Below are 26,966 nucleotides of genomic sequence, written 5' to 3' on the forward strand. Positions count from 1 at the left end.
AGGCCACCTCGGACTCCAGCATGCAACCCACGTTTGAAAAGGTGGCGGTGGCCATGGAGCACCTGCTTCCTCATGAGGTCGCCGAGCGGGAGCTAGAGATGCAGGAGGCGGCAGAGATCGAGGAGCGCCGGGAGGAGGAGTTGCGCGTGGCCAAGGTCGAGGTAGAGAAGAGTCTGTCCGTCGAGGAATCGGCGGTGGAGTACCAACACGAGCTCTGGCGCAGCCACTACTACGAGTACTACAACCTTGAGGGCGGCGCCGAGGATGAGGACGAGGTCGACTTCAGCAGGGGGGACGAGGAGTCCACCAACGGCGGCATGTCGCCAGGACAAGTCATCGACGTCTCATCTCACACCAGCGATGCATAGGCCCGCGCGGCGGCGGATTTTTAATTATGCGTACTTAGGCTTTGTTTTTAATGTTCGTCTTTTGTTAGAGCAATGTTTAGGTCAACTGGCTCTGTGTAATTACTAAAATTGCTCAATTCAGTAAGTGTGGTCTGTCTGTTGTACGCTCTTTTGTGTGCCCAAATTAGCAAGCGATGTTAAATTATGCAATGACGTACTTGGGGAAATTTCCACCAAAATTTGAATTATCAAACTCATCCCATGCGCGTAAAGTAGAAGAATCGTTTGCGATGCACACAATCGTTCAAAGTGAATGGTCCGGCGGCACCGCGCGCGTTCAAAGTGAATGTGCCCATGCCTTGAGACCGAAATTTGAATTATCAAACTCAGCGCGTAAAGCAGAATAATCGTTTGCGATGCACACAGTCATTCAAAGTGAATGGTCCGGCGGCACTGCGCGCAAAGTTTCCCTCCACATTTCCAAAATTTTGGCCTACCGCCAAAATATCTACCCCCGCCCCCCTTCCCCACCCCCTTTTCTCCCCGACCACAAGTCACATTTCCCCTGTTTCCTCCTTCCTTCCTTCCTTGCTAAGCTATAGCCGCTTCCTCGCTCTCGCCGTCTCGCATCCTACCGCCGGGTTCGCCATGGTCTTCTTCAAAGACATCTCCAGCGGTTCCTCCTCCGGCGACTACTCCTTCACCACCCGGGTGTGCCTCTCTTCTCTCTCTCGGGCTATGACTTGGAATGAAGGATTTTTACCCGGAGGTCAATTTGAGTCGTTTCTTCCTCTTGTAGCTCCCTAAGACCATCAGTGGCAACGAATGGAGCGGGGTGGCTGAAGATCTATCTGCTCGTTGTCACCATCAATCTCCATGCGTGAAGCTACTTGCGTTTGATTCTGTGGACACTGGGAGGAAGTTTCTGGCATGTGCAGAGAAGGTTACACCCTCTTCCGTTGTTACAAATCATTTGTTAGATGTGATTCAGACACTGTCACGGTCCCAACCCATTCATACCACACCTTCAACCAAACGCATCCTAAGACAGTGTCACAGTTTGTACCTAGTATCTTAAATTGTTGCCATCTCATCAGCGGTGCCATTAGAAAATTATTTGGCACCGCTTCAGCAGTTTGTGCAGCCAACTTTGGTCCACACATCCGAGCAGCCAAGCAGTAAAATACTAAATCTTTATGGCACGAAGGAACTGGGCATCGGAGCAACTACGTGCTCCGGAGTCCGGGTCCCTGATTTTTTTCCGCTGCATCGGCTCGCCAGTTCAGGGCACCGGTGCGAGATGTAGCAACAGTTGTCTTTACACCAGTTTTGGCATACATAGTGGACGGCCTTAGTGCTATTAGTTCTATGTTACTAAATTTGTGCATGTACACACCTGTTAGTATCAATTTGCTGTCATCCAAACACTGTCGCTATGCTGTTGCAGTTATATTTACCTTCCTCATAAAATGTTCAATTTGTTATTTATTGTACATGAGTAAGAACTTGTAGCGTCGTTGTAGTTAATTATAGCTTCTGATGTTCCAGAATTTGGTTGTTGTCTCAGTACCAATTATTTCATTTGCACATTGATCTTTTTGAGAAGATATGTCATAATTAACATGTTTCTTCAGTTTTTCAAAATAAGCATTGGTGATTTTCTATGTTGCTATAAACCCATTTCCCCTACAATTGTTACTGATCTAGTTTTAAATATTATAGGATGAACGGAAGTGTTCTTACTTGGAGTGGGTTGATCAAGAGTGGCCAGAGTCTTTGAAGATGTGCCTAACGAAGCTCTGGAGCATGTATGAGGAAGTGAACACACGTAGGCTTACAGAAAGTCTTGTCAACGCTGAAGCATATTTCAAGATGCGGGATAAAAAGTTGAAGGTGGAGAATGAGCTCAGATTTTTTAAATCAGACTTTGCTAAGATGGTGTTGGCGAAGGAGGAGGCACTTTCCCAGTTGGCCCGTGCAAAACGGGTTCTTACTGAACTGAAAGCAGAGGTGGATAAGACGAGCCTGGATGATCTCGATTAGGGAAATGAATATATTGTTCTTATGAAGTTGAACTAGCTATATGTTGTACTGTGTTGTTTTCATGTAGCTACCGTACTGTGATGTTATAATATATTTATGTGCCTGATATGAAATTGGCAAACAGCTGTTCGATATGAAATGTGAATTTGCGTAATACTGGAATTATTAATTGTAAACTAATAAACCTGCTAAATGTGTCATGGACCTTTGCAAATGGTTCTAGCAGTAAAAGCGCTTGCGATGGATAGCCCAATGCCCCATAGTTTCCTTCATCAAATCGTGTGTGATATAGTTGATAAAAGCAAACAGTTAACCAAGGAAGACTGTGTGTGATAGTTACACCTTTCACACACGAGCCTACACATAACACTGTGTGGGATTTACGTCCGAACAGAAACGTTTTCCCTGGATTGACTATGTGGGATGTACATAAGAACGGAAACGTATTCCTTGGATTGACTATGTGTGATATACATACGAACGGAAATGTTTTTCTGGGATTCACCATGTGGGATGTACATACCTACGGAAATGATTTTCTCGGATTACCGTGTGGGATGTACATACCTACAAAAATGATTTACTCAGATTACCGTGTGGGATGTACATACCTACAGAAATGATTGGGTTTCGATGCCTCGCCCGATCGCACACGGCCCCAGCCTGGGACCCAGGAGGGCCTATCCCTGACGATTTCTGGGTCGTGTGGGAAGGACACCCTATCGCACACACTCACTTGGCGATGGTTCCAAATGTCGTCGCAGAAAGGGGTAACAACCGTTTGTTTAGGACCGACGCGCACCAGTGTGAGTAGTTGTGAATTTGAGAAATACTTGTGATAAAGTTTGTGATTCCCGTAGCATGCACGTATGGTGAACCGTTATGTGATGAAGTCGGAGCATGATTTATTTATTGATTGTCTTCCTTATGAGTGGCGGTCAGGGACGAGCGATAGTCTTTTCCTACCAATCTATCCCCCTAGGAGCATGCGCATAGTACTTCGTTTCGATAACTAATAGATTTTTGCAATAAGTATATGAGTTCTTTATGACTAATGATGAGTCCATGGATTATACGCACTCTCACCCCTCCACCATTGCTAGCCTCTCTTGTGCCGTGCAACTTTCACCAGTACCAAAAAACCCACCATATACCTTCCTCAAAACAGCCACCATACCTACCTATTATGGCATTTCCATAGCCATTCCGAGATATATTGCCATGCAACTTTCCATCGTTCCGTTTATTATGACACGCTCCATCATTGTCATATTGCTATGCATGATCATGTAGTTGACATCGTATTTGTGGCACAGCCACCATTCATAATTCTTTCATACATGTCACTCTTGATTCATTGCACATCCCGGTACACTGCCGGAGGCATTCACTTAGAGTCATATTTTGTTCTAAGTATCGAGTTGTAATTCTTGAATTGTAAGTAAATAAAAGTGTGATGATCATCATTATTAGAGCATTGTGCCATGTGAGGAAAGGATGATGGAGACTATGATTCCCCCACAAGTCGGGATGAGACTCTGGATGAAAAAAAAGAGGCCCAAAAAATGAGAGAAGGCCCAAAAAATGAGAGAAAAGAGAGAAGGGGCAATGCTACTATCCTTTTGCCACACTTGTGCTTCAAAGTAGCACCGTGATCTTCATGATAAGAGATTCTCCTATATTGTCACTTTCATATACTAGTGGGAATTTTTCATTATAGAACTTGGCTTGCATATTCCAATGATGGGCTTCCTCAAATTACCCTAGGTCTTCGTGAGCAAGCAAGTTGGATGCACACCCAATTAGTTTCATTTTGAGCTTTCATAAACTTATAGCTCTGGTGCATCCATTGCATGGCAATCCCTACTCACTCACATTGATATCTACTAATGGGCATCTCCATAGCCCGTTGATTCGCCTAGTTGATGTGAGACTATCTCCTTCTTTTTGTCTTCTCCACAACCACCATCTATTCCACCTATAGTGCTATGTCCATGGCTCACACTCATGTATTGCGTGAAAGTTGAAAAAGTTTGAGAACATCAAAAGTATGAAACAATTGCTTGGCATGTCATCAGGATTGTGCATGATTTGAATATTTTGTGTGATGAAGATGGAGCATAGCCAGACTATATGATTTTGTAGGGATAAGCTTTCTTTGGCCATGTTATTTTGAGAAGACATAATTATCTTGTTAGTATGCTTGAAGTATTATTGTTTTTATGTCAATATTAAACTTTTGTTTTGAATCATACGGATCTGAACATTCATGCCACAATAAAGAAAATTACATGGATAAGTATGTTAGGTAGAATTACACATCAAAAATTATGTTTTTATCATTTACCTACTCGAGGACGAGCAGGAATTAAGCTTGGGGATGCTTGAAACGCCTACAACGTATCTATAATTTTTTATTGCTCCATGCTATTCTATTATCTATTTTGGATGCTTTATATGCATTATTATGCTACTTTATATTATTTTTGGGACTAACCTATTAACCTAGAGCCCAGTGCAAGTTCCTATTTTCCTTGTTTTAAACTTTCGCAGAAAAGGAATATCAAACGGAGTCCAAACGGAATAAAACTTTCGCGATGATTTTTCTTGGACCAGAAGACATCCAGAGGACTTGGAGTACACGTCGGGGAAGCCACGAGGTAACCACAAGGATGGAGGGCGCGCCCCCCACCCTTGTGGGCCCCTCGTGACTCCACCGACCTATTTCTTCCGCCTATATATTCTCAAATATTCCAAAACCTACAGGGGGAGCCACGAAAACACTTTTCCACCACCGCAACCTTCTGTACGTGTGAGATCCCATCTAGGGGCCTTTTCCAGCGTCCTGCCGGAGGGGGATTCGATCACGGAGGGCTTCTACATCAACACCATTGCCTCTCCGATGAAGCGTGAGTAGTTTACCTCAGACCTACGGGTCCATAGCTAGTAGATAGATGGCTTCTTCTCTCTCTTTGATTCTCAATACCATGTTCTCCTCTATGTTCTTGGAGATCTATTCGATGTAATACCATTTTGTGGTGTGTTTGCCGAGATCCGATGAATAGTAGATTTATGATCAACTTATCTATGAATATTATTTGAATCTTCTCTGAATTCGTATATGCATGATTTGATATCTTTGCAAGTCTCATCGATCTATCGATTTGGTTTGGCCAACTAGATTGGTTTTTCTTGCAATGGGAGAAGTGCTTAGCTTTGGGTTCAATCTTGCGGTGCTCGATCCTAGTGACAGAAGGGGAACCGACACGTATTGTATTGTTGCCATCGAGGATAACAAGAGGGGGTTTTCATCATATTGCTTGAGTTCATCCCGCTACATCATGTCATCTTACTTAAAGCGTTACTCTGTTCTTATGAACTTAATACTCTAGATGCAGGCAAGAGTTGGTCGATGTGTGGAGTAATAGCAGTAGATGCAGGCAGGAGTCGGTCTACTTGATACAGACGTGATGCCTATATTCATGATCATTGCCTTAGATATCGTCATAACTTTGCGCTTTTCTATCAATTGCTCGGCAGTAATTTGTTCACCCACCGTAATATTTTTTATCTTGAGAGAAGCCTCTAGTGAAACCTCTAGACCCCGGGTCTATTTTCCATCATACAACTTTTCGATCTACAATTTTAGTTTCCAATTTACTTCCTTTGCAATCTTTTACATTCCAATCTATAAACCCAAAATACCAAAAATATTTACTTTGTTGTTTATCCCTCTCTATCAGATCTCACTTTACAAATAACCGTGAAGGGATTGACAACCCCTTTATCGCGTTGGGTGCAAGTTGGTGTTTGTTTGTGCAGGTATTCGGTGACTTGTGCATTGTCTCCTACTGGATTGATACCTTGGTTCTCAAAACTGAGGGAAATACTTACTCTACTTTGCTGCATCACCCTTTCATCTTCAAGGGAAAAACCAATGCAAGCTCAAGAAGTAGCAAATAGCATGGAACAATCAAAAATTATAGATACGTTGGAGACGTATCAATCATCCCCAAGCTTAATTCCTGCTCGTCCTCGAGTAGGTAAATGATAAAAACAGAATTTTTGATGTGGAATGCTACCAAACATATTTATCCATGTAATTTCTTTATTGTGGCATGAATGTTCAGATCCATATGATTCAAAACAAAAGTTTAATATTCACATAAAAACAATAATACTTCAAGCATACTAACAAGGCAATTATGTCTTCTCAAAATAACATGGCTAAAGAAAGCTTATCCCTACAAAATCATATAGTCTGGCTATGCTCCATCTTCATCCCACAAAATATTCATATCATGCACAACCCCGATGACAAGCCAAGCAATGGTTTCATACTTTTGATGTTCTCAAACTTTTTCAACTTTCACGCAATACATGAGCGTGAGCCATGGACATAGCACTATAGGTGGAATAGATGGTGGTTGTGGAGAAGACAAAAGGAAGGAGATAGTCTCACATCAACTAGGCGTATCAACGGCCTATGGAGATGCCCTTCAGTAGATATCAATGTGAGTGAGTATGGATTGCCATGCAACGGATGCACTAGAGCTATAAGTTTATGAAAGCTAAAAAAGAAACTAAGTGGGTGTGCATCCAACTTGCTTGCTCACGAAGACCTAGGGAAATTTGAGGATGCCCATCATTGGAATATACAAGCCAAGTTCTATAATGTAAATTCCCACTAGTATATGAAAGTGACAATATAGGAGACTCTCTATCATGAAGATCATGGTGCTACTTTGAAGCACAAGTGTGGTAAAAGGATAGTAGCATTGCCCCTTCTCTCTTTACTCTCTTTTTTTGGGGCTCCTCCCATTTTTTGGCCTTTTTTCGTCTGGAGTCTCATCCTGACTTGTGGGGGAATCATAGTCTCCATCATCCTTTCCTCACATGGGACAATGCTCTTATAATGAAGATCATCACACTTTTATTTACTTACAACTCAAGAATTACAACTCGATACTTAGAACAAAATATGACTCTATATGAATGCCTCCGGCAGTGTACGGGGATGTGCAATGAATCAAGAGTGACATGTATGAAAGGATTATGAACGGTGGCTTTGCCACAAATACGATGTCAACTACATGATCATGCAAAGCAATATGACAATGATGGAATGTGCCATATTAAACTGAACGGTGGAAAGTTGCATGGCAATATATCTCGGAATGGCTATGGAAATGCCATAATATTTAGGTATGGTGGCTGTTTTGAGGAAGTTATATGGTGGGTTTATGGTACCGGCGAAGGTTGCGCGACACTAGGGAGGCTAGCAATGGTGGAAGGGTGAGAGTGTGTATAATCCATGGACTCAACATTAGTCATAAAGAACTCACATACTTATTGCAAAAATCTATTAGTTGTCTAAATGAAGTACTATGCGCATGCTCCTAGGGGGATATTTTGGTAGGAAAAGACCATCGCTCGTCCCCGACCGCCACTCATAAGGAAGACAAGCAAAAAATAAATCATGCTCCGACTTCATCACATAACGGTTCACCATACGTCCATGCTACGGGAATCACAAACTTTAACACAAGTATTTCTCAAATTTACAATTACTCACTAGCATGACTCTAATATCACCATCTTCATATCTCAAAACAATCATAACGAATCAAACTTCTCATAGTATTCAATGCAATTTATATGAAAGTTTTATTACATCCCTCTTGGATGCCTATCATATTAGGACTAAATTTATAACCAAAGCAAATTAACATGCTGTTTAGAGACTCTCAAAATAATATAAGTGATGCATGAGAGTTCAATAATTTCTATAAAATGCACCGCCGTGCTCTAAAAAGATATAAGTGAAGCACTAGAGCAAAATTGCCTAGCTCAAAAGATATAAGTGAAGCACATAGAGTATTCTAATAAATCACGATTCATGCGTGTCACTCTCAAAAGGTGTGTACAGCAAGGATGATTGTGGCAAACTGAAAAGCAAAGACTCAAATCATACAAGACGCTCCAAGCAAAACACATGTCATGCAGTGAATAAAAATATAGCCTCAAGTAAAGTTACCGATAAACGAAGACGAAAGAGGGGATACCTTCCGGGGCATCCCCAAGCTTGGGCTCTTGGTTATCCTTGAATATTACCTTGGGGTGCCTTGGGAATCCCTAAGCTTAGGCTCTTGCCACTCCTTATTCCATAGTCTATCAAATCCTTGCCCAAAACTTGAAAACTTCACAACACAAAACACAATAGAAAATCTCATAAGCTCTGTTAGTATAAGAATATAAATCACCACTCTTGGTACTGTTGTGAACTCATTATTTATTTATATTGGTGTAATATCTACTGTGTTCCAACTTTTCCATGGTTCATACCCCCCGATACTAGCCATAGATTCATGAAAATAAGCAAACAACACATAGAAAACAGAATCTGACAAAACAGAACAGTCTGGATATTTCGAATACTTCTGTAACTCCAAAAATTCTGAAAAATTAGGACAACCTAAGCAATTTGTTTATTAATCTTCATCAAAAAGAATCAGTATTTTATCACGCTTCTGTTAAAAATGAGAATTGTTTTCCTGAGCGCAAATGTTTTTGTTTTTCAGCAAGATCAAATCAATTATCACCGTAAGCTATCCCAAAGGTCTTACTTGGCACAAACACTAATTATAACACAAAACCACATCTAACCAGAGGCTAGATGAATTATTTATTGCTAAACAGAACCTAAAAAGCAAAAACAAAAATAACATTGGGTTGCCTCCCAACAAGCGCTATCGTTTAACGCCCTTAGCTAGGCATTGATAATTTTAATGATGCTCACATGAAAGACAAGAATTGAAGCACAAAGAGAGCATCATGTATCATGTGAAAAACACATGTAAGTCTAACATACTTCCTATGCATAGGCATCTTATAAGTAAACAAATTATCAAGGCAAGCAAAAACTAGCATATGCAAGGAAGAAGAAAGGAACAATAGCAGTCTCAACATAACGAGAGGTAATTTTGTAACATGAAAATTTCTACAACCATATTTTCCTCTCTCATAATAATTACATGTGGGATCATATTCAAATTCAACAATATATCTATCACATAAAATTTTCTCTACATGATCCACATGCATGCAAAGTTGACACTCTTCCAAAATAGTGGGAATATCATTAACTAAAGTGAAGACCTCTCCGAACCCACTTTTAACAAAAACTTCATAAGATTGAACATTATCCAAATATGTGGGATCTAAAGTTGACACTCTTCCAAACCCACTTTCAGTGTTATTGCAAACATTATTATCAATCTCATATTCATCATGGGGCTTAAATAAATTTTCAAGATTATGAGTAAAATCACCCCAATCATGATCATTACAACAAGTAGTGGACATAGCAAAACTAGCATCCCCAAGCTTAGGGTTTTGCATATTATTAAAACAATTGAAATTAATAGAATTTATAATAATATCATTGCAATCATGCTTTTCATTCAAGGGGCTATCGTGAATCACTTCATAAATTTCTTGATCACAATTTTCAGATTCACGAATTTCAAGCAAAACCTCATAAACATAATCTTGTGCACTCAAATCACTAGCAATTGGTTCATCATAATTGGATCTTTTAAAAAGATTAGCAAGAGGATGAGGATCCATAAACTTTTAGCAAGCGAAGATGCAAGCAAAAGGAAGGCACATAGTAACACGAGCAAAGATAGCATACGAAAAGACAAACGGAAGAGGGGCGAAGAAAAAGGGCAAATCTTTTCGAAAATCGTTTTAGAAGTGGGGGAGAGGAAAACAAGAGGCGATGGCGAATAATGTAATGCAAGAGATGAGAGTTTATGATGGGTACTTGGTATGTCTTGACTTGGCGTAGATCTCCCTGGCAACGGCGCCAGAAATTCTTCCTGCTACTTCTTGAGCTTGCGTTGATTTTTTCCTTGAAGAGGAAAGGGTGATGCAGCAAAGTAGAGTAAGTATTTCCCATAGTTTTGAGAACCAAGGTATCAATCCAGTAGGAGATAACGCACAAGTCACCGAATACCTACACAAACAATCAAACAACTTGCACCCAACATGATAAAGGGGTTGTCAATCCCTTCACGGTTACTTGCAAAAGTGAGATCTGATAGAGATAGATAAACGGTAAAGTAAATATTTTTGGTATTTTTGGTTTATAGATCGGAAAGTAAAAGATTGTGAAAAGAGTAGATCGGAAACTAATATTGTAGATCGGAAACTTATATGATGGAAAATAGACCCGGGGGCCATAGGTTTCACTAGAGGCTTCTCTCAAGATAGTAAATAATACGGTGGGTGAACAAATTACTGCCGAGCAATTGATAGAAAGGCGCAAAGTTATGATGATATCTAAGGCAATGATCATGAATATAGGCATCACATCCATGTCAAGTAGACCGAAATGATTCTGCATCTACTACTATTACTCCACACATCGACTGCTATCCAGCATGCATCTAGAGTATTAAGTTCATAAAGAATGGAGTAACGCATTAAGCAAGATGACATGACGTAGAGGAATTAACTCAAGCAATATGATGAAAACCCCATCTTTTTGTCCTCGATGGCAACAATACAATACATGCCTTGATGCCCCTACTGTCACTGGGAAAGGACACCGCAAGATTGAACCCAAAGCTAAGCACTTCCCTCATTCCAAGAAAAACCAATCTAGTTGTCCAAACCAAACCGATAGTTTGAAGGGAATTACAAAGATATCAAATCATGCATAAAAGAATTCAGAGGAGATTCAAATAATATTCATAGATAAGCTGATCATAAATCCACAATTCATCGGATCTCGGCAAACACACCGCAAAAAAGTATTACATAGAATAGATCTCCAATAACATCGAGGAGAACATGGTATTGAGAATCAAAGAGAGAGAAGAATCCATCTAGCTACTAGCTATGGACCCGTAGGTCTGTGGTAAGCTACTCACGCTTCATCGAAAGGGAAATGGTGTTGATGTAGAAGCCCTCCGTGATCGAATCCCCCTCCGACGGGACGCTGGAAAAGGCCCCTAGATGGGATCTCATGGGTACAGAAAGATGCGGCAGTGGAAAAGTGTTTTCATGGCTCTCCTAGTTGGTTTGGGGATTTATAGGTATATATAGGCGAAAGAAATAGGTTGGTGGAGTCACGAGGGGCCCACAAAGGTGGGGGGCGCGCCCTCCATCCTTGTGGCCGCCTCGTGGCTCCTCCGACTTCATCTCCAAGTCTTCTGGTTGTCTTCTAGTCCAAGAAAAATCATCGTGAAGGTTTTATTCCGTTTGGACGCCGTTTGGTATTCCTTTCTGCGAAACTCTAAAACAAGGGAAAAAACAAGAACTAGCACCGGGCTCTAGGTTAATAGGTTAGTCCCAAAAATAATATAAAATAGCATATTAATGCATATAAAACATCCAAAACAGGTAATATAATAGCATGGAACAATCAAAAATTATAGATACGTTGGAGACGTACCAAACACTTCGAGGTGGTGGATTGCTCGTACTGAAAAGATCACACATGAACCATTCTGTCAGCTTTAAACTTGGCACACTTGTTCGCATGCAGTTGAGCTTCGTTCTTGAGTCTGAGGAAGGCCACCACTTCTTGTAATGAGGGAATGCTTCAAATATGGCCTTTTAAGGCATTATATATTATCGGTTGGAATATTATGGATGTAGCATCTTTTTCCTTGCTGCTACACACAAATGCTTAGAACACACAAACTCAGGTTGAATATCATACAGAGATCTTGAAATGGTCATCCATACACGTCTTGGAGCTTGGTCCACATTTTCATAGTAGAAAAAAGGTGGTCCAGTATCGTAAGGTGCCTTTTTATCGAAAAATGAACATGAAGGCAACAATTTTAAAAGGAGTGATACTACATCTTGTAATAGCCATATTAGCTTCATCTTTAAAAAGCCTATTATCTACTAATGAGTTGACCTTCTTGTCCTTCTCTGACATCTCCCGTACAAAATCCCGCACAAAAGCATAATAAAAACTATTATTAGAGAACACTTACTATATATTAATGAATTCTTAATGCCAACTAAGTGACTGTCATTTCAGCTCTTTACGTTGAGTCCTTGAGAATAAATCCCAAGTAAATGTTGATAACACTTCCAGTTTTTCTATGCCAAGTATGAGTGGCTTCCGCAAACAAAATGTTGGCCCGGCCTCACCTCTGTTTGTGTCGTGCCATAATATTCCAATGCCAATCACATTTCGGACACTCGGCTATTCTTGTGGCATGAACTATCAGTATACAAGGGGATAATTCAATCAATATCAACAAGTCTTAAGCAACACTATCTACTTGGAATGCGTTATCATTCCCTTGTGTGGTCTTTTGGGATACCGAGTAGATATTCAATCTATTGAGGCTCCAATGGAGTGACATTGTTCTTTCCAATCCAAACAAGATTCCCCTTTTCACACTGATTGATGGAATATTTTTGAACACTTACGAGGTTGTGCATTGCCCATGGTGAAAAGATCACACCTGAACAATTCTGTGAGCTTTGCACTTATGACACTTGTTCACGACCAGTTGAGCTACGTTCTCGAGTCCTAGGAAGGCCGCCGCTTCTTGTAAAGAGGGAATGCCTCAAATATGGCCTTTGGATGAAGAGAAAGAAGAGGTACTGTGTTCTCAATTGGTAAATTATGGGTGTAGCCTTTTTTCCTTGCTGATGGACTGTAATGCTTAGAACCATAAACTCGGGTTCAATGTCATACAAAGATCTTGAAATGGTCATCCAGACACATCTAGGAGGTTGGGCCACAGTTTCGTAGTAGAAAAAGGTGGTCCATATCTTAAGGTGCCTTTTCCATAGAAAAATGAACATCAAGGCAATAATTTTAAAAGGACTAATACCACATGTTGTAATAGCCATATTAGCTTCATCTTCAAAAGAGCCCATTATTTACAACTCCCTCCGTCTATAATGTAAGACATTTTTTAACTAGCATAGCCTGCAAAACGACTTATATTATGGGACGAAGGGAGTAATAAGTTGATCTTCTCATCCTTCATTGACATCTCTCATCCAAATTCATGCAGAAAAGTGTATAACAAAAACTAACATTAGTGAAAATTTGCTATGTATTACTGACCTCTTCATGCCAGCTAAGTGACTGCATTTCACCTCTTTACGATGAGTCTTCATGAATAACTCCCAAGTAAATGTCTATAACACTTCAAGTTTCTCTATGCGAAGTATGAATGGCTTCTGCATACAAAATACCGGCCCAGACTCACATCCCTGTGTATCGTGCCATAATATCCTGATGCCAATCATTTTGGACATCCTGTGATTCATGTGGCATGAACTATCAGTACACAAGGGGATACTTCAATCAATATATCAACAAGTGGTAAGCAACAATATCTACTTTGAATGAGTTGTCATCCCTTGTGTGGTCCTTTCAAAAACCGAGTAGATATTCAATCTCCTGCGGCTCCAATGGAGTGACTTTGTCCTTTCCAATCCAAACAAGATTCTCCTTTCTGCATTGATTGATGACATATTTTTAACACTTCGGGGCAGTGGATTTCCTGTGCTGCAAATATCACATCACAACCGTTCTGTTAGCTTTGCACTTGCCACACTTCTTTGCAAGAAGTAGAGCTGCATTCTTGAGTCCCAGGAAGGCCGCCACACCTTGTAATGAGGGAATGCCTCAAATATGTTATAAGTTGGCAAATTATGCATGTAGCTTCTTTTCCTTGCTGCTACACACAAATGCTTAGAACACACAAACTCAGGTTGAACGTCATACAGAGATCTTGAAATGCTCATCCATAAACACATGGAGCTTGGGCCATATTTTCATAGTATATAAAAGGTGGTCCATTATCTTAAGCTGCCTTTTACGTAGGAAAATGAACATCAAGGCAACAATTTTACACAGACTAATACCACATCTTGTAATGGCCATATTAGCTTCATCTTCAAAAGAAACCATTATCTACTAATGAGTTGATCTTGTTGTCCTTCTTTGAGATCTCTCATCCAAACTCCTACAGGAAAGTATAACAAAAACTCAGATTAGAGAACACTTGCTATGTATTACTGGCTTCTTAAGGCCAACTAAGTGAAAGGCATTTCACTTATTTATGAGGAGTCCTTGAGAATAAATCCCAAGTAAATATTGATAACACTTCTAGTTTTTATATGCCAAGTATGAATGGCTTCGGTGGAGAAAATACTGGCGTAGCCTCACCTCCCTGTGTGTCATGCCATAATATTCCGATGCCAATCATATTTCGTACATCCTGTTATTCTTGTGGCATGAACTATCAGTTCACAAGGGGGTACTTCAATCAATATATTAACAAGTGGTAAGCAACATTATCAACTTGGAATGAGTTGTCGTCCCCTTATGTGGTCCTTAGGGAAACCGAGTAGATATTCAATTTCTTGAGGCTCCAATGGAGCGGCTTTGTTCTTTAAAACCCAGACAAGATTCACTTTTCTGTACTGGTTGATGACATATTTTTTAACACTTCATGGCAGTGGATTGCCCGTGCTGGAAAGATCACACCTGAACTATTCTGGCAGCTTTTCACTTGCCACACTTTCTTCGTAAGAAGTTGAGCTAGATTTTCGAGTCCGAGGAAGGCCAGTGCTTCCTGTAATGAGGGAATGCCTCAAAAATGGCCTTTGGAGGCAGTGGAAGAAGAGGTTCTCTATTCTCGGTTGGAAAATTATGGATGTAGCCTTTTTTCCTTCCTTACTGTAACATCCCAAAATTCTAAATTTTGGAATGTTATATTAAATAAATATTTATGATTGTTTGTTTGATTGTTGTGTGACTGATTGTGCGAAATAGAGTGGAATTTGAAACTTTTTGAAAGTTGAATGAGAGGGAATGAAATGACTTTCCCAAACTTTTCACTTTGCATTCTGATCTCCATGAATTCAAATTCTTTTCAAATGCAAAATCCTAGAGTGAAGATGACATGACTTCTTCCAATTAAAAGGAAAAGAGTTTTGAAAATATTTGAATTTAATTTGCAATAATTCAAACCAGAAACTTTATGCAACTCAATGATTTTCATGAGAGAAGATAAAATGACTTCTTCAAATTATGTGAAATATGAGTTGGAAGTTTAAAAGAATAAAATTGAAAGTTCTTTTGAAACCCATTTTTTTCAATTTAGAGTTATTTGGTTTTTCTTCAAATTATTTTTCTCCAAAAATAAAATATATGAAAAAGGGTAAAATGATTCCCTACCGTAGAAAAAAATGGAGAAAAATGAGTTTGAGATCATTTTGGTATTTTAAATAATTTAATTTGCATTTTTAATGCAACAGTAGCACTGTTTGCTTTATCTACATTTTTGTGTATTTTATTTGTACCCGCAACTATGTTCACATTTTAGGATTTCTTTTTATGAATATTTTGATATATTATATGCCTATATAATATTATTTAAAAAAAATAAACGGCCGAAGCCACCGAGGCCCATCTCTCTCTCCCCTCACCTGCGACCCACTGGCCCAGCTCGGCGCGCAAGCGCCGAATCCCTTTCTATCCGATCGCCCGCACCGTTTTCCCTCGCTCTCTCTCTGGCGCTGGACCCCACCTTTCTTTCCTCTTCCTCACGTACAAAACAGAGTCCTACAGGTACACGTACACGTACACGACGCCGTTCCGCGTCCGATCTTCGTGGAAACCCTACTCCGGGTCGACCCCATCCCCAAGCAATATGTCCTATAAATACCCGAGGTCGTCCTCGTCCGATTCCCCTTTAAAACCCTCGCCAAAACCATCTCTAAGTGACGCCGTCGCCGTTCCAATCTAGGCCAGCCGATCAGAGTTCACCGCTCGACTTCAACCGCCCGTGAGCTCTTCGAGGCCTCTCTTTCCAGAGGTTCCTACCTCTCGTCTTTACGCATCTTTTTGACATACTTTAGGCACCCAGGTTCAACCGGAGCCACCGCCTCAAGCTCGCAACGCCGCTGGAGTTCACGCAGAGCATGAGAGTTTGCGCCAACGCCCGCTCGACCCCGACGTCTCCTCGCCTCACCATCAACAGAAAATCGGACGCCCTCGCCGCACTGCATCGCCTGGACACTGCCACCGCCGCCCACGACCGCCGGGGCCGCCGCTCCACCGGATCCGAAGCCGACCCGACACGCATGATCTTCTCTGTAAGCGTATGCATGTTCTTCCTTTCAGTTAGAAAAAAAATGTTTTGGTTTTTTATATTGATCGGTTTTATTTAGATCGGTTTAGTAGATCGGTTTTCTTCGGTTAGATCGAACCGGTCCGCTATTATTTTATTAAGAGCGGACTAGAATTTTAGTTATCTTACAGCCGAGTACCGTATAGATTCGGATCACCCACTTCCCTGGCCCAATAGCAGCCCGACTTGTAGCTAGTGCCCGATCTGTTTTTTTGTTTTTGTTTTGTTTCTGTTTTAAAAACAGAAAAGTTTCAATCTTAGATATTCAATATCTTTTATCTTTTAGACCCAAATTGAGTGATTCTTTTTGCATTAGATTGAAAATTTCATTTAGCTTCTGTTAGTGCAATTGGATTTCAAATTTTAGTAGTTTAAAATTGAGTTTGCATGAATTTGTTCAAATCACTATTTTGGTCATATTTTGAGTTTTATAGAATATTTTTTATTGATTCTTTTTGCTACTGTTTTATTATGGTTTTGTCTATCCAGTAGCATGTAGTTATTTATTTTTAGTATATTTTAAATTAGGTTTTTAGCAAAACAGTACTGTTTTAGTTATAGTTTTGTTTTAGTCTTTTCTTTATTGTTTTTATTAGTTTTAAATTATTTCTTTTTGTCACCTTTGAAAAATTTAGTTTTGTTTCTGTTAGTCAACCAAAGAAAATTTTATTTGTATTTTAAAATTTTATTTTATTTAGTTTTGTATGAAAACTTGTTTAGGTCATAGTTAGTGTTTCATAAAAGCTTTTTATTTGTTTCATTTTGCAAATAAAATTATATGAAAAATACTTTCTGTTAACTTAGTTGTTTTATATTTTCTTTTCTGTTAATTTATTAGTTTAGAGCTTTATTTTGTTGTTTAGTTTTATGTAGGACAAAGAAAAAATATTTATATTGTTTGTAGTAATGCCTTAGACTTTTCCTTAGTTTTTCTCGTAGTTTTGCTTGAAGTCCTTTGGATTTTATTTGGGTTTTATTATTTGATTTCCTTGTTGTTTATTGAGAATTATGATTGCTAGAAATTGCTTGCTAGAATGATTGCTTATGTGAATGCAATGTTTGACTAGATTTTCTTCGGAGAGTGACGAATAGTGCTATCAGGATTTCTCTGAGAGCGATATAATCTTCACAGTAACACCAAGCAAGTTCACTTTGACCATGTTTTTCATACCTATGTTTTATTTGCATGTAGTAGCACCCTTTTAACAATCCCTCTAGTAGTGTTATTGAATCTTGTAGTTGAGTAGAATGCATGAGGTAGGAACCCATCTCCCTGTTACCGCCCGGGACGTTGTTTAGTTTCAATGCTACGCTATAGTAGACGGGGTTGGTATGAGTTGTCGGGAGTGGTGTGAGAATGGAGGACTCTACGTCAATGATGACAAATTCATGATGGCATCGGCAAGGACTGCATCTTCAGGACTTTCAAGACTTCAAGATTTCGAGACTCGAGACAAGAATTCAATACACACTACTGGGTGAAGGACGGTTGACGGGCACCCTGGAGAAACCAGTGGATGGCCGGGATGCATGGAGAAGCGCCATGACATCTTGCCGAAAGCTTCACCCAGACTCAAAGAGACGAAAGAATACTTCATGCCCGGAAGCTTACCTGTGCAATCGCAAGTCACTATGGGCTCTGGCTTGGTTGACCTTAGTTGTGACTCTGGCTGGGACGGTGCTAGCAGATGTAGAACTACGATAGGATTGGATGAGCACCGGACAGTGGTTAGAGGAACTCTTCGGAAGACCATGTTTCGGTCATCTTGTTCTCAAACACCCTGAAGTGCGAGAACGTAAAAAGAGGGATCGAATCTTGTGGGTAAAGTGTACAAACCTCTGCAGAGGGTTAAAACCTAATCGATTAGCCGTGTCCCCGGTTATGGACAATTTGAGCCTCTGGACTTGGATCTATCTCGGAACTCTCAACACCGGACTGATAACATAATTGTGGGCAACTTATGATGATTTTGGATTATGAGGCATCGGTTGGCGGAACCATGTCATGATAGAAAACTCTGTAGCACAGACTCCTCATATTCCTTTGTTGTAGGGAAAATAAAATCAGCTTTTGCGCAAACAAAACTCAGACCCATAGCCACAAAGCCATATTGCATATAGTATAGTTTATCATCCATTTTTCCTACAGTGATCTTGCCGGTACATTCAATGTACTGACCTACACGGCTGCAACGTATCATGTTGCAGGATTTTATACGATGAGTGAGTTTTGTTGATTGGGTTACGGTCTACACTCAACCTGCCGATGGCGTTGATGGGACTCCACACCCGATTGATTGTTTCCGCTGAGACTATGAGGTATATATCAGTTTTACGTTATTTATACATGTGATTGCACTTTGATATATACATTGATGTACTGTGTGTGCTAGCATACCGATCCAGAGATGGCACAGATGCACAGAGACTTGACCGTCTGAGGTCGGGTCGCTACACTTACGCACACGAATGCTTAGAACCCACAAACTCAACTTGAATGCCATACAGAGATCTTGAAATGGTCGTCCATACATGTCTAAAAGCTTGGGCCACATTTTCATAATATAAGAAAGGTGGTCCCTTATCTTAAGGTGCCTTTTCCATAGAAAAATGAATATCAAGGCAACAATTTTAAAAGAACTGATACCACATCTTTTAATAGCCACATTAGCTTCATCTTCAAAAAAATCCCAATATCTACTAATAGTTGATCTTCTTGTCCTTCTCTAACATCTCTCCTACAAAAAATAGCACAAAAGTATGAAAAAACTAATATTAGAGAATAGTTACTATATATTAGTGACTTCTTAGTGCCAACTAAGTGACTGGCATTTCAGCTCTTTACGACGAGTCCCTTAGAATAACTCCCAAGTAAACGTTTATAACACTTCCAGTTCCTCTATGCCAAGTATGAATGCCTTCTGCAGATAAGATGCATGCCCGGCCTCACCTCCCTATGTGTCATCACATAATGTTCTTATGCCGATCACATTTTGGACATCCTTCTATTCTTACGGCATGAATTATTAATACCCAAGGGGGTACTTCAATCTATCAACAAGTGGTAAGCAACAGTTTCAACTTGGAATAAGTTGTCGTCCCATTGTGTGGTCCTTTGGGAAACCGAGCAGATATTCAATCTCTCGAGGCTCCAATTGAGGGACTTTGTTCTTTCCAACCCAGACACAAGATTCTCCTTTTTTTCACTGGTTGATGGAATATTTTTAAAAATTTTGAGGCGTCGGATTGCCCGTGGTGTAAAGATCACACCTGAACCGTTCTATCAGCTTTACACTTGCCACACTTCTTCGCAAGCAGTTGGGCTTCGTTCCCGAGTCCCGGGAAGGCCACCACTTCTTGTAATGAAGGAATACCTCAAATGTGGGCTTTGGAGGCAGAGGAAGAAGATCTGCTCTGTTCTCAATTGGCAAATTATAGATGTACCCTTTTTTCCTTGTTGTCACGCACTAATGCTTAGAACACATAAACTTAGGTTGAATGTGATATTGAGATCTTGAAATGGTCGTCCATACACGTCTAGGAGCTTGGGCCACATTTTCATAGTAGAAAAATCGTGGTCCATTATCTTAAGGTGCCTTTTCCTTAGAAAAATGAGCATCAAGGCAACAATTTTAAAAGGACTGATACTACATCTTGTAATAGCCGTATTAACTTCATCTACAAAAAACTCCATTATCTACTAACGAGTTGATCTTCTTCTCCTTCTCTGACATCTCTCGTACAAAATCCTGCACAAAAGTATAACAAAAACTAATATTAGAGAACACTTACTATATATTACTGACATCTTAATGCCAACTAAGTGACAGGCATTTTAGCTCCTTACAACAAGGCCTTTGGAATAACTCGCTAGTAGATGTTGATAACACTTCTGGTTCTTCTATACCAAGTGTAAATGGCTTCTAAAGACAAGATACTGCCTCGGCCTCGCCTCCCCATGTGCCATGCCATAATATTCTGATGCCAGTCAAATTTTGTACATCCTGCTATTCTTATGGCATGAACTATCAGTACCAAGGGGATACTTCAATCAATATCTCAACAAGTGGTAAGCAACAATATCAACTTGGAATAAGTCGTCCTCCCCTTGTGTGCCCCTTTGATTAACCAATTAGATATTCAATCTATTGATGCTCCAATGGAGTCACTTGTTCTTTCCAACCCAGACAAGATTCTCCTTTTTGCACTAATGGATGGAATATCTTTGAACACTTTGAGGGTGGCTTGCCCATGGTGGAAAGATCACACTTGAACCATTCTATCAGCCTTACACTTGCCAAACTTGTTCACAAGTAGTTGGGCTGCGTTCCGAGTCCCAAGAAGGCCACCGCTTCTTGTAATGAGGGAATGCCTCAAATATGGCCTTTGGAGGCAGAGGAATAAGAGGTGTTGTGTTCTAAATTGGAAAATTATGGATCTAGGCTCTTTTCCTTGTTGTTGCACACAGATGCTTAGAATCCATACGCACTCGGGTTGAATTTCATACAGGAATCTTTATATGGTCGTCCATACACGTCAGGGAGCTTTGGCCACATTTTCATAGTAGAAAAAGGTGGTCTAGTATCTTGTTTAAGAATAATTTTGGTCAATCTGACTGATGGTGGGCTACAATTGGGCAGGTAAATCCAACCATTGGTTTTGGGAGAGGCATAGATGTTAATCATGGTTGTAATCCAAATTGACCTGTGTTGTACCTCCATACCGCTTCTTCTTTTTCTTGCTCTCTACCATCATTCTTGCTTTCTTTCTCCTCTAAAGATTTTAAGTGTATGCCCATAACCTGCCAAATGTACACATATTGCAGTGCCCTTACATCAAATTAAAGGAGAAAAACCATTTTCTTATTCCAATGTACATCAAACCACAAACTACCTGTTGGCCTTGTAAGTTAAAATCGCCTGCAACCTGTGATGCACTAATCGAATCAACTAATATAGAGAGATCAACATCCGCACCTAAATATTTTAACAGATATATATATATATATATCATAAGGAGCCTTTTCCATAGGAAAATGAACATCAAGGAACAATTTTACAACCACTGATACCACATCATGTAATAGCCATATTAGCTTCATGTTTAGAAAATCCCATATTTATTAATGAGTTGATCTTCTGATCTTTCTCTGACATCTCTCGTACAAAATCCTGCACAAAAGGATAACAAAAACTAAGATTAGAAAACACTTGATATACATTACTGATTCTTAATGCCAACTAAGTGATTGGCCTTTTAGTTCTTTACGACGAGTCCTTGAGAATAACCCCCAAGTGAATGTTGATAACCCTTCCAGTTCCTCTATGACAAATGTGAATGGCTTCTGCAGACAAATATTGGTCCAACCTCACCCACCTCCCTATGTGTCGTGTCGTGCCATAATATTCCAATGCAAATCACACTTTGGACATCCTGCTATTATTTTGCCATGTGCTATCAATACCTGAGGGAATGCTTGAATCAATATATCAAGTGTCCATCTTTGCCATAAAGTGTTTTTGGCTGTAGAAGTTGTTGGCTTTGTGTCTATGTTGAAGCCACATTCTGAACCCAGCAAAGAGTAGGAGGATTCTAAAGGAGGGAATGATGGGGTTTTTGCATCAGGTGCCATTATATGTCCTTACAGCTGAAGAAGTTCACAACTCCCCAATTGGATCTTGTTGCACTGTTCGCATTGTTTATATGAATTTTGTAAATTATCTTATTTACTTCTAGTAAAAAATTATGGTATGAATTTATTCAAAAGTGTAGTCATTTAAGATTGGGAATTGTTTTAAATCGGACGATTGGGCGAGATTTCTGTTGGTTGCTCGCTCAGTGCATCACGCAGCTCTGGGCCCCATGCATCGCTCGCTTCCCTCCCATTATCTCCTCCACCCATTCATTATCCCCTCAACACTTCCCTTCTCTTTCCCTTTATTTCCTCTTCGACCGCCATGGATGACCTCTTGTATCCACACATCGTGCCCTCTTTTGCCACCGGGACGACGAGCTACGACGGCGGCCATGGGAGGATGATGTGAATCCAGGAGGTTCAGCACCGACAAGTGGTTCGATGCCTTGGGCGCGCGTTGCGTCGGTGCCAGCGGGGACAAACTAAGTTGCGGCCGCCGGTGTGGGGGGCATGCTGCAACCGGCCATGATAGAGCTAGGGACCGTCGGTGCGGCGTGCTGCAACCCATGGCGAGGCTGTATGCTGCAAACGGCAGTTGCAGGATGCTTGAACCGGCTGGGAGGATGTTGCAATAGTGGTCGTACCCGACGATGGCGGCTAACAAGTGTTGCAACCGCGTTGGCAAAAACTGGAACCACGAATCCACGATCACTAGATGCTGGAATGCGACTACCCGAAGCTTTTCCAGTGGTGACCATGACCCGACGGGATGCTGTAACCGATGTGTCTGGATATTGAAACCGGCACCCACCGTTGCGGCAACTGGCTTCGATGACGGCTATGGTGGGGCGCTACACCGACAACGAATGTTGGAACCGCAAGGCTGATTTGCTGGGACCGGCAGCTCGTTTTGCTGCAAAGGGGCGGACCATGCGAGCACCGGCACCGCACCCGTCGGGCCGGCAAACGGTGTAACGATGTTGCAAGGGGAAGTGCTGGGAGGCCGTGGGTGGCGACGAGCCGATGCGCTGCGACAACTACCGTGAGCGAGGAGAGAGACGGCGATGCGTGTTTGCTGTAGAATTGTATTGAATAATTGTTGATGCAATATTGTGCCAGTACAAGAGGTATATATAAGAGCCAAGCCGCACCTGACCTAGCCCTATTAAAAACCGAGTAGGAGTCCTAATCCTATTACAAGTTGTATTATAACATCCCCCCGCAGTGTCAACGGTAGGCTCGACGACGTTGAGACTGAAACGAATGTCTTGAGACAGAGTAGTCGCCAGGCCTTTAGTAAAGATATCAGCGAACTGAGCAGAAGTAGGCACGTGGAGAACGCGAATGTAACACCCCGGATGTAACTTTCCATATTTGTAACTCCAACTCTTGCCATTTTCGGCTATGTGTTATGATATTCCCTTCGTGGTCGGGTTTTTGTCTTTCGTTTTGCATTTTGTTCGTGTCATGCATCTCATATCATGTCATCATGTGCATCTCATTTGCATACGTGTTCGTCTCATGCATCCGAGCATTTTCCCCGTTGTCCGTTTTGCAATCCGACACTCCCACGCGCACCGGCGCACCCCTCTTGTTTCTTTTCGTGGGCGGGTGTTAAACGTTCTCGGAATGGACCGAGGCTTGCCAAGTGGCCTTGGTACACCACCGGTAGACCACCTGTCAAGTTTCGTTCCATTTGGAGGTCGTTTGGTGCTCCAACGGTTAACCGGGTAACCGCAAAGTCCTTTTGTGTGTTGCAGCAAAACCCCCCTCCAAACAGCCCAAAACCCATCTAAGTCACTTCCATGCTCTCGGTCGTTCGATCACGATCGTGTGGGCGAAAACCGCACCCCATTTGGAGTCTCCTAGCTCCGTCTACCTATAAAAACACCTCCCCCTCCGAAATTTCGGGCAAAACCACCCCTAACCCTAGCAAAATTGCCCTCCGCCGCCACCGGACACGTCCGCCGCCGCCGGACGTCCCCAAGCCGCGCCCGCGCCAACCCCAGCCTGCCACGTGGCAGCGCCGCCGCCCACCGACCGCGGCTCGCAGAGGCCCGAATCGGGCCCCCCGCGCCCGAGCCCATCCCCGCTGCCCGGCTCCCTCAAGCGCCGCCCGCGCGCCCGGCCCCGCCGCCATCGCCGCCTCGCCGTCCTCCGCCGCCCCACCGCGCGTCGTCGCCGGCGAGCCGCCACCCGCCTTCGCCCGTGCGGTCCCGCGCCTCGCCGCCCGTCGCCGCCTCCCCGCCGGTCGCCGCCCGCCGTCCTGCACCGGTGCCGTCCCGCGCCGCCGTCCGCCGCCTTCCCCGAGCCCCACGCCGGCCGCCGCGCCGTCCCTCCTTCTCCGGCGAGCAGCCGCTCCGACGAGCTCCGATCCAGATCCACCAGAGACGGTTGACTTTTCCTCCTCCCCCGAATTTCTCCAAGTCCTGAGATTTTTACATTATATGCTCCTGTTCATCGCATCATATCTCATCGCATACTGCTCCGTTTTGCGTGCATAATATATCGAAATGTTCGTCTCGTGATGCTCTTCATTGTGTTCCATTATGCCATGTTCATTTGAGTCCATCTTGATGCCCAAATCTCTGGTGCAAGAATGCTATATGATGTTTTCTGCTGTTACTTATCAGAACTTGAGGATTTGTTATTTTCGTTGCATTTGATGTGTGCATCTTATGGGCATGAGCTCTACAGGTGTTTTGATCTATGCCATGCTATCTTTATAGAGGTGTATGTCATGTATTTTTGTGATCTATGTGCTGACTAGGACAAGCATGCAAACTAGGCTTCGTGATGTTTCTGATTTCAGGGACTTGGGATTTTGCTGTCTGTTACTGCTGTTATTTTGTTGCCACGTATCCATGTGTCTACAAAGAGATCCATGCTTCTTTTGGGTATGTTCAGTAAAGATGTTTTGTAGATATAGTTGTTATCTATATATCCATGCCCTTGTTTGAAATTATGGAGTGCCATAGCATGTCTTAATCTTGCTCTACTTTTGCTATAAAATATTCCTGGCAGATTGTTAACATGATATTCTATATTGCCAAGGTTGTTGTAGTTGATCCATACATGATATGTACTTGTTCTTGCCATGGTTAGCTTTATAAACATGCCATCTTGCTGTAGGTATGCTTGTTTTGTCATGCATTGCTTTGTGTTGAGTGAATCAAGCTCACCAACATGCCTTCATAATTCTGTTAATGCCATGTTCTGTTTTCTGCCAAGTCTGAAACCTGTTAACGAAACTTGTTATGTTTACATGGTTGCCATCATATCTTCAGTTCCTTTTTGGCTCATGGTCAGTAAGGGACTTTTGTTCTATGCATTTAGTAGATTCATGCTATGCCTTGTTTTGCTACGTTAAGTTCCTGTAGCATGTGTTTTGCTTGCTCTGAACTTTGCTACCTGATGCTGTTTCAGCCATGTCCAGTAATTTCACTAAGTCTGTGAACCTGATATCTTTTGCACTTTTGTCATGCTTGTTTGAACCTGTTGTGGTGTGCTCTAGCCGTATCTCAGTGTTCATCTTTTGTCAAGCATCTCCTGTAGATTACTGTCATATGCTTTGTTGCTATGTTGGGGTGCCATAGCATAGTTACTTGATGTATTCTAAGTGCTATCATGCTGTTAATCGCAGAATCGTGTCATTCTTGTTTTGCTTGCCATTTGCAAACCGTGCATCCGTTTCCGGTGATCTTTATATCGATTTCGACCGAAATCATCTCATCTTTCCAGTGGCATACTTGGTTTGCCAAGTTACTGCCTTGTTCATCCGTTTTTCTTCTGGAGCACGCATATGCATCGCATATCATATCTCGCATATCATGCATGTAGTGCATCATGTTGCTTGTGCATTTCCCGTGATTGATTGTGGTTCCATTGCTTGTGTTCTTGTTGTGGGTAGATCCGGGAGACGAGTTCGTGAACGAGGAACCTGTTGAGTACACTTACGAGGATCAAGCTTTCGACAACTCTGAGAACCTTGCAGGCAAGATGACCATACCCTCGAAATCACTTCTATCTTTGCTTTGCTAGTTGTTCGTTCTATTGCCATGCTGCACTAGCTACCACTTGCTATATCATGCCTCCCATATTGCCATGTCAAGCCTCTAACCATCCTTTCCTAGCAAACCGTTGTTTGGCTAAGTTACCGCTTTTGCTCAGCCCTTCTTATAGCGTTGCTAGTTGCAGGTGAAATTGAAGTTGGTTCCATGTTGGAACATGAATATTTTGGAATATCACAATATCTCTTATTTAATTAATGCATCTATATATTTGGTAAAGGGTGGAAGGCTCGGCCTTATGCTTGGTGTTTTGTTCCACTCTTGCCGCCCTAGTTTTCCGTCATACCGGTATTATGTTCCTTGAGTTTGCGTTCCTTACGTGGTTGGGTGATTTATGAGACCCCCTTGACAGTTCGCCTTGAATAAAACTCCTCCAGCAAGGCCCAACCTTGGTTTTACCATTTTACAACTAAGCCTTTTCCCTTGGATTTTCGCGAGCCCGAGGGTCATCTTTATTTTAAACCCCCGGACCAGTGCTCCTTCGAGTGCTGGCCCAAACCGAGCGATGTCCAGCGCCCCCTGGGCAACCAGGGTCTATGCCAACCCGACGTCTGGCTCATCCGGTGTGCCCTGAGAACGAGATATGTGCAGCTCCTATCGGGATTTGTCGGCACATTCGGGTGGCTTTGCTGGTCTTGTTTTACCATTGTCGAAATGTCTTGTAAACCGGGATTCCGAGAAT

The sequence above is a fragment of the Triticum aestivum genome, chromosome 3D (genome assembly GCF_018294505.1).
Source record: "Triticum aestivum cultivar Chinese Spring chromosome 3D, IWGSC CS RefSeq v2.1, whole genome shotgun sequence".
Classification (NCBI taxonomy): domain Eukaryota; kingdom Viridiplantae; phylum Streptophyta; class Magnoliopsida; order Poales; family Poaceae; genus Triticum; species Triticum aestivum.